Source organism: Pempheris klunzingeri, chromosome 10 (genome assembly GCF_042242105.1).
Source record: "Pempheris klunzingeri isolate RE-2024b chromosome 10, fPemKlu1.hap1, whole genome shotgun sequence".
Lineage (NCBI taxonomy): Eukaryota > Metazoa > Chordata > Actinopteri > Acropomatiformes > Pempheridae > Pempheris > Pempheris klunzingeri.
The window spans coordinates 2,970,988-2,980,440 of NC_092021.1; the positions used below are offsets into that span (position 1 = coordinate 2,970,988).

The 9,453-nt window shown below is 44.6% G+C and overlaps 1 non-coding gene across 1 annotated transcript; it reads left to right on the plus strand.

The window, feature by feature from the left end:
• Positions 1-3,092: 3,092 nt before the first annotated feature.
• Positions 3,093-3,164, plus strand: trnaa-ugc (transfer RNA alanine (anticodon UGC)). The gene has a single exon. It is a non-coding gene; the product is annotated as a tRNA-Ala (tRNA).
• Positions 3,165-9,453: the final 6,289 nt, after the last annotated feature.

Sequence of the window (9,453 nt, forward strand, 5' to 3'; positions counted from 1 at the left end):
ATCTTATATAGCTGGTATGGCACCAAACCACTCAAATCTGTCAAACCTGTCAAGCTGTCATTGGCTCAGAATGCATTGAAACCATGAGCCAATGACACACACTGAAAGACTATGAGCCAATGAAAAGCTTCGAAACATTCTGAAGCAATGAAGCGCGAAGCCAAACAGTGATGCGTTCAAAGCTTCGAACGTCATCGGTCACGTGACACTGGTGTTTTGATACAAGCTCCTACACAGCTTTTCGAATCACTCCGCTTCAGGAAGAGTGACACAAGCTCCAAAGCCTCGGTATCATTTGCCCATCACTAGTTTATTTCTATTTTTCTCCTCACTGTACATACAGTCAAGTTTCACAGAGTCAAATTCCTTGTTTGCCTGTTCAAACTTGGCCAATAAAGTTGATTCTAATTCTCATTACAGATGATGACTGAGGCATTATGATTCTCTTTTCTCTGTCTGTCTTCCATCTATCCCATTCTTAGGAATGCAACGGTTGACATTGTCCATGATGTCCTGCAGCTTGCACTGTGTGCGTCCCTCCACCACCATCCTCAGTGAATCCAGACTTGTATCCAGCTCTGAGCCAGACTTATTAACCAGCTTCTCCAGCCGCCTGCTGTTCTCAGCTGGTGAGTGTGAGCGTGAGTGGTTGTCTGTGTCTATGTATTGACCCTGTGATTGACTGTTGAGGAGTCCAGGGTTTTACCCCACCTTTTGCCCCACCTCTTGCTACAGGGGACAGTATCTTGGTCAGAGGTGTCGGTTTGACTGTGTTCCCTGTACCTTTACATAAAGTGCTTCTTTTTTCAGATCAGGTGAAAGGAGAAGTGGCTCTGGCAGTGCGTCCTGCCCTGCCAGTACGAGGAGTGCAGGTAATTCTGGGGAATGATCTAGCTGATGGTCCCTTCTTGGAATCATCTCCCTCCCCAGTAATTACTACTACTTCTGGGATTCAGGCTAAGTATAAGAATGACAAGCTAGGTTTCCCAGTATGTGTTGTCACTAGGGCTCAGTCACTGAACAAAAAGAAATTGGAAAACAAAGTTAAAAAAACTGCTCCAAATGTTCAGTTTCCCTTACCTGACTTTCCCTTTTCTGTTCTGCTGATTTAATACAGGGGCAGAAAGAGGATTGTGCCTTGTCTGAACTGTTTCAGCAGGTACACCCAGTGGAGGACTTGGAAAGCGTGGCACATGGTTACTTCCTTGATGACGGCATGTTGGTGAGAAAATGGTTACCTCAGAATGATAGATTTCTGGGTGATGCCATTTTCCAGATTGTTGTTCCTACCAAGTTAAGGGGTGGTATTTTGAAAATTGCTCACGACATGGTAGCTGGACATGTGGGGGTTAAAAAAACCTATGATAAGATCTTACGGTACTTTTACACTTCACACTTCACACTTGTCAGCTCACAGGAAAACCGAATCAAGCCAGCTCCTTTGCAGCCCATAGCAGTAACTACTCAGCCATTTGAGCATTTGTTAATTGACTGTGTTGGCCCACTGCTGAAATCCAAATCTGGTAGTCTGTATCTGTTTACAGTGATATGTCAAACAACCAGATATCCTGCAGTTTTTCCTTTGCGCAACATAACCACCAAGTCTATAATGAAAGCTTTGACGCAGTTCATTTCTGTTTTTGGTATTCCCAAGGTTGTCCAGAGTGATCAAGGAACAAATTTCACCTCAAAGATGTTTGCAGATATGTTGAAAAGACTTCATATTAAACATGTCCAATCAACTGCTTATCATCCAGAAAGCCAGGGAGCTATTGAGCGGTTCCATCAAACTTTGAAGTCCCTTTTGCGCTCTTATTGTACTGAGCTTGGTCGTGATTGGGAAGGAGGACTGCCTTGACTAATGCTAGCAGCTCGAGAGGTCACTCAGGAGAGTACGGGTTTTAGCCCAAATGACCTGGTGTTTGGTCACACCGTTTGTGGTCCTTTGGCAGTGCTACAGGCTGACTGGAAGAAAATTTCCCCTCCTTCAGATCTAACTGACTATGTGAATGAGTTCAAGAGACGGTTATATGAAGCAGGTGTATTGGCTAAAACCAATCTGGATAAATGAAGCGCTTGTATGATCGCCGAACTGAAGTGCATGTTTTTTGTCCAGGGGATCAAGTCCTCGTTAACCTCCCTGTGGTGGGGTCACCTTTTCAGGCAAGGTTTTCAGGTCCTTATTCTGTGGTAAAACAGGTGTCAGATTTGAATTATCTGGTTTCCACACTTGACAGACGAAAGACTACTCAGTTGTGCCATGTTAATAGGTTAAAACCATATTTTCCTCGTTCCAGTGAAGGAGGAATTAAGTCAGCGGCTCTGGGAGTTTCGTTGGGTACGGTGTCTTGTTCCTCTTTGGTGGCAGAAGTTGGGAAAGGCACAATAAGTGATCCTAATGATGGGGTGATGCAAGGCAGACTTAAAAATTCAGAATCACTGAGTAACTTGGATAAATTGTTGGGTCATTTGTCAGAGTCTGAAAGGAAAGAGTCGTCTGACCTCATTTTGGAATTTCCTTCTCTGTTCTCAGACACTCCCTCACGAACCCATCTGATAGAGCACGATATTGACGTGGGAGATGCTGAGCCAGTTCGCCAGAGGTTTTACCGGGTTTCTCAGGAAAAACGCACTCAGCTTGAGTCGGAGGTGAAATATATGTTGGAGCACAACATTGCAGAGCCATCCTGTTCTAGCTGGGCTTCCCCGTGCATGTTGGTTGGAAAGCCAGATCAAACATTCAGACCCTCTACAGATTTTCGCAAAGTAAATAAAATCACCAAACCAGACTCCTATCCACTTCCTCGTATGGAGGATTGTGTGGATCAGGTTGGCACAGCGAAATGGGTCAGTAAGTTTGATCTGTTAAAAGGTTACTGGCAAGTACCTTTATCAAAACGAGCTCGTGACATTGCTGCATTTATAACACCCCCAGGCCTCTATTTTTGGTTTGGTGCATGCAATAAGCTGACAACTTAGTGTACAACTACTGTCAATTTTCTTTCATACACAACTTCCTCACCCTACCCTATCATGACTAGCCATAGAGGTAGGAAGACACTCATTGAGCAGTTGAAATACTCAAAACGAGAGGGGATGTAGCTCAGTGGTAGAGTGTGTGCTTTGCATGTACAAGGTCCTGGGTTCAATCCCCAGCATCTCCAACAAATTAATGTTTAGCACAAAAAGCCCTTACACCACAGTTGTGCTGTGTGTCATTAAATCAAAATGGTATCTGTCTGCCAATCCATATGTCCGTCCCTCCATCCAGCCATACATCCATCTATCCAGTCCTCATTACAGATGATGACTGAGGCATTATGATTCTCTTTTCTCTGTCTGTCTTCCATCTATCCCATTCTTAGGAATGCAATGGCTGACATTGTCCATGATGTCCTGCAGCTTGCACTGTGTGCGTCCCTCCACCACCATCCCCAGTGAATCCAGACTTGTATCCAGCTCTGAGCCAGCCTTATTAACCAGCTTCTCCAGCCGCCTGCTGTTCTCAGCTGGTGAGTGTGAGCGTGAGTGGTTGTCTGTGTCTATGTATTGACCCTGTGATTGACTGTTGAGGAGTCCAGGGTTTTACCCCACCTCTTGCCCAATGTCAACTGGGAGCTCTCCCGTGACCCTTAAGGATAAGCGCTATCCAGAGATTGGGCCCTTGGTGCCTGATGAGACTTTTCACAGAAGGTCCTTTGATGTGTCATCACTTTGACAAGTCATGTTCCGGAATGTTGGATAAGCCTTTGATGCAGGCAAGTCTCTGCTCAGAGTGTGCCCAGACAACTCAAGTGGGAAAGGAGCAAACATGAAGCAAACAGGTTTTGATGAAAGACTGCAAAGGACAATCAGGTCTGCAGAGAGGATAACTGGGGCCGATCTGCCCTCCATCCAGGACTTGTACCTGTCCAGGGTCAGGAGGAGGGCAGGTAACATCTCTGCAGACCCCTCACACTCCGCACATAAACTCTTTAAACTCCTCCCGTCTGGTAGGCGCTACAGATCACTGTACACCCAAACCACCAGACACAGAGACAGTTTCTTCCTCCAGGCCGTCACCCTGATGAACTCGCACTAGCCTCAGTCTCAGGATCCACTGTGCAATAGTTCCACACCCCTGCACATTTGCAACATTTTTGTTCTGCACTACACCTACCTCTATTGTACATACTGTTGTTAAAGAGTTCTATATTGTTTATATTGTCCTGTTCTTTTCCTATTTGTAACCAGTGGCACCTGTTGGTCCTCTGCTGTCTGCCTCTGATTGGGGCAGGAAACAATAAAGCAAGTTAGGTGAGTGGGCAGGTGTGGATGATTGCCGGCGTGAGGCCAGAGAGACACCAGGCTTCAGCCGTGATTTGTGTGTGGCCACACAGTTTTATGGGGGAATTGATTTCCTGCGGCGTGTGAGGCGCCGGCGTAGCAGGTATGGGTTTTTTAAGGATGTTTATTAAAAATGTTATTTTGTTTTGGGTGTGTTTAATCAGTTATTGAGTCTGTTAGGAAATAGGAAATTTGCAGACACGTTTATGTTAATACATTTTTATGTTAATACATTTATGCTTTATTATCATGAAGTTTTAGCCTGATGCAGGACTGTGTGATAGTTGCTGTGACCTTTATACAGACCAAAGAGATGTGTGTTGGTGTAGGATGTATCAGACTGTGCTTGCGTTCCTGAGATAAAGAAGAGTTCGAGAAGGCCTTGAACAGTGAGAAGTCAGCGCACCGGAGTTTCCCACCAACCGCCCCTGCAAGGAGGAGAGGGAGCAGGGTGTGGAGGGAGGAACGCTGGCTTGGACCATTCCAGGTAATCATATCTACTCCTACGGCAGTTAAGATTGCAGAGAGACCTTCCTGGATTCACGTCACACACTGTAAAATTCAGCACTTCCCAGACATCAATCAGGAAATTACTGAAAACTAAAGTAGTGCTTGTTTGACTGAAAAAAAAAAAAGGGAGCATGCCTGGTTGAGAAAGCCTGCTGGTGTTGGAAAGACAGCACCACTTTATTGTTTTCCTGTGCGGTAATCCCGGGGGGACCCCTGGTGAGCCCGGGAACGCCGACGAAGACTAGTTGAGGTCAGTTAGTTAGAGTTTGATTCTTGTAGGAAGACAGGGAAACCAGGCAAGCTCAATAATAATAATAAAACAAGAAATTTCAATACCTCCAGCCCTTATAGTGAGTAGCTTCTCTCAACGTCTGTAAAGGAACCAACAGGTGTCTAACACTTATGTCAATGATAGTTGATTTCATCAAAATGAAGCTGTTTGTCCTCCTGGTTTTAGTCACAGTTGTGTTTCCCTTACTGACACTGGAACTCCCTGTAAACAGATACAAAAGGAACTTTGCTTCTTCCCTGCAGACTCATTTTACTTTTGACCAATACAATAACTCGTTCCAAGTCAATCTGTGGTACAAATATGCCTCGTACGTTGCCAGGAGCAAGAATCTGACCAACTGCTACATTTGCACTAGAATGCCACTGGCAGTAAGAAATCCACGTCATTCCACGTCCTCTTGTGAATGAGTTTGGGGAACTGACGTCCCACCTGACCATAAGTTGTGGTCTGACGGCCAGAAGGTCGTTTTATCACTTTTCCCATGGCTTGGTGTTGGTAAGGTGATGCTGCGGGTAGAAACATTGGACTACAGGTTGGGATCTTTTGCTAATCTGTCACTCAAGGTTTGGACTGGAGTGCGTGAAGAGCTGCAGGCGCTGAGACTGATGGAGTTGCAGGACCGCCTAGTGTTAGATCAGCTGACAGCGTCAGCGGGCGGTGTCTGCACTATTGTGGGCGCGGCATGTTGTTCTTTTATTCCAGCTAATGACGCAGACGGAGGTATGATACACCAGGCAATTGCAAATCTGACTGCTCTGTGTGATGGGATTGATGGGGATCATGTGGCAAAAGGTGACTTCCTGGCTTGGCTGACTTCTGGCCCCTGGCAACAAGTGCTCCTTAAAATTCTGACGCCTGTTCTCGTAGTATTATTGCTCTTCCGTTTATTCACATCCTGCATTCTGCCCTGCCTGAGAGATATGATGCTGCGTTTGGTCTCAACCCAGGTTTCCACACAATTGTTTTTCATGTCTCCTGCAGCTAAATATGAACCTGTCCCCACTGCACCTCCCATGTCTGATCCTCATGACTATTCTGAAATTTAATTCTGCATACACTATTCTGTAATGTACGTATGTTTGTTTTGTTGTTACTCATGTCTCTCCTGTTTTTCTACTATTTCAGATTCCAATTTGACTATGCATTTTAAGTTCAATGTGACGTTAATACTGAAAATCGAGAGAAGATGTATTATACTGATGTGAGGAAGTGACTTATTATGCTACGGCTAAAATTCATGCTAAACAGGATGGAATGTTAGGAAATAGGAAATTTGCAGACACGTTTATGTTAATAAATTTTTATGTTTATACATTTATGCTTTGACCACCAGCACATCCTGATCCACCAGAACCTTCCAGTTCCTGAACCACGGTGCCGAGTGAACTGAGCCGACATCGCCAAGGCCTTCCAGCCTCCTGTCTCAGCCTCCAGAGAGAGCTCCTCTCTCTCCTCCTCCTGGAAACCTGCCAGGGACGCTGACAGCTGACCCTGCCTGTGTGACTGCAGACCACCGCTGGATGCATCGCTGCTGGACCAAGGGCCCACGTGAAGTATAACAGCTGGTGTTAGTTCACAAGTTGGTGTCAGTGTAGCTCTGAGATCTATCTAAGTCTGCAGGGAGAGTAGTCAGTGAATCCTCTGTGGTTCTAACTACAACGTTCTTAAAGTCAGACAGGTTTCCCTCGTCCTCTGGTAAAATCCGTATTCAGTTTCATTGCACTATCACCAATCCAAAGGTTTATCAGCAATGTTAGTCTTCTGTCTTGATTGTTGTCTGTCTAGTGTCATTTCTGTCTTATCCGCCTTTATAGTCATTAGTGTTTTATGTTGATATTTAGCATTTATTAATAAAAAGGTGTATTAACCGCCACTTCGCTGCCTGGATATTTCTTCATAACAAGGTCTAAGAGGATCAATGCCACTGAGAACTTACACATTTAGAACTGAGACTGTTTAATGTTTAATGTTTAATTCTTAAGATTAAAGACCTGAAGCCATCTGTGCTAATAACATAATAAGTTGAATTTCCCGTCCAATGACGGGTGGTGCCCCTATTGATACGAGAGCTTTTAATTAATTAATTAAATGGTAGCCCCAGTGAGAGGGTATATATATTGCTACATTATTATGGTGCCCCGTAGTGAGGCCACCTCTAAACTTCCTACAACTGTCTCCTGCTGTCCTCTTTAGTTTCATTTGTAGGATTTGTTTTAGTTAGTCCGCTCGGCCTTGCGGGGCTCGTGGATGTAAAGACCTGGGGTTACATCCTGTGAGGGCGGACTAACTTCCTTTATTTTTTGTTAATTGTTATGTTTGTTTATTCACTTCCCTGTTAAGACCCGCGGTGGGTAATTATCAACTGTAATCCCTCGTAGTACTGAGATCTGACTTAGGTGTGCTGGTTATAGTCACGTGTGAACTGATTACTGTGCTACTTTGATATGAATTGATGTGCAGTGGCATCTTAAGCATGCAGTGACTTTCACCCCCGGTCTATCGGGCTCATGTGCAATAGGTATTGACAGTATACATAATTTTACCCCGTTTGGAGGAATAGGATTGTGATTCTATGATATGCACCGTGGATAATAAATATTAACTTTTATATACCTTCATTACTTGCGCTCCATTTTATTTAATGATTGACCTGTTGTTATGACCCGGCTCAAAAGGCCACAACAAAAAGGAGAGACACACGAAGCATAAAGGTTTAAGGTGTATTTTATTAACTTAAACCAAATCCAAATTAATGCCAAATTAGGATGGGGTTATGAAAGTAAGTAGAATCAGTAGTGTGGGTGTGATGAATGTGTGAATCATGTCTGCGTGAGTGTTGTGAATGCATGCCAAATCATAAAAGAGAAAACTGGAACACTATGGCCGAGCCCGGTGCCTGTTTTACCTGCGAAGGTGAGCAGAGAGAGTGGTTAGTAGGTGGCTAGCTCTTAAATAACCCAGGAGCACCCTGGGCCCCACAGGTGCTTCTGATTAACCTAATCAGCCACTACAGCACAACAGACACGAACCACCAGGGCCGCCCTCAAGATGACCTCAGGGGTCATCACACCCCCTCCCTTAAAAAGGGGGTCCCAACAGGATCACCAAAAGATGCAACATTCCGGAACATGACTTGTCAAAGTGATGACACATCAAAGGACCTTTTGTGAAAAGTCTCATCCTGCACCAAGGGCCCAATCTCTGGATAGCGCTTATCCTTAAGGGTCACGGGAGAGCTTCCAGTTGACATTGGGCAAGAGGTGGGGTAAAACCCTGGACTCCTCAACAGTCAATCACAGGGTCAATACATAGACACAGACAACCACTCACGCTCACACTCACCAGCTGAGAACAGCAGGCGGCTGGAGAAGCTGGTTAATAAGGCTGGCTCAGAGCTGGATACAAGTCTGGATTCACTGGGGATGGTGGTGGAGGGACGCACACAGTGCAAGCTGCAGGACATCATGGTCAACGTCAGCTGTTGCATTCCTAAGAATGGGATAGATGGAAGACAGACAGAGAAAAGAGAATCATAATGCCTCAGTCATCATCTGTAATGAGAATTAGAATCAACTTTATTGGCCAAGTTTGAACAGGCAAACAAGGAATTTGACTGTGAAACTTGACTGTATGTACAGTGAGGAGAAAAATAGAAATAAACTAGTGATGGGCAAATGATACCGAGGCTTTGGAGCTTGTGTCACTCTTCCTGAAGCGGAGTGATTCGAAACGCTGTGTAGGAGCTTGTATCAAAACACCAGTGTCACGTGACCGATGACGTTCGAAGCTTCGAATGCATCACTGTTTCGCTTCGCGCTTCATTGCTTCAGAATGTTTCGAAGCTTTTCATTGGCTCATAGTCTTTCAGTGTGTGTCATTGGCTCATGGTTTCAATGCATTCTGAGCCAATGACAGCTTGACAGGTTTGACAGATTTGAGTGGTTTGGTGCCATACCAGCTATATAAGATGCATCATTATGCTTCAAAATGGGGTTGTGAGGAGATTTGGAGAGTGAGAGTGAGAGTATTTTGGCAAGTTTCATGGCGAGTACCACCAATAAGCGACGTTCTAAAGTTTGGGATCATTTTGATCTCATACCACCAAATAAGGTATAATGCAGTTTATGGCATACATTTTATGTTTCCATAATTGAATTGTATTTTTAATTTTCAAATGGGTCTAAAAATTACAATTGCTTGTAGGTGCTGTGTTTGCTGTGCACACAAGAGTTGTCTTACAGCAACAACACATCATCTATGCTGAGACACTTGCGTGCCAGGCATGATGACAATCATACCCAGCAAACCAGTGACCCTGTCAACAC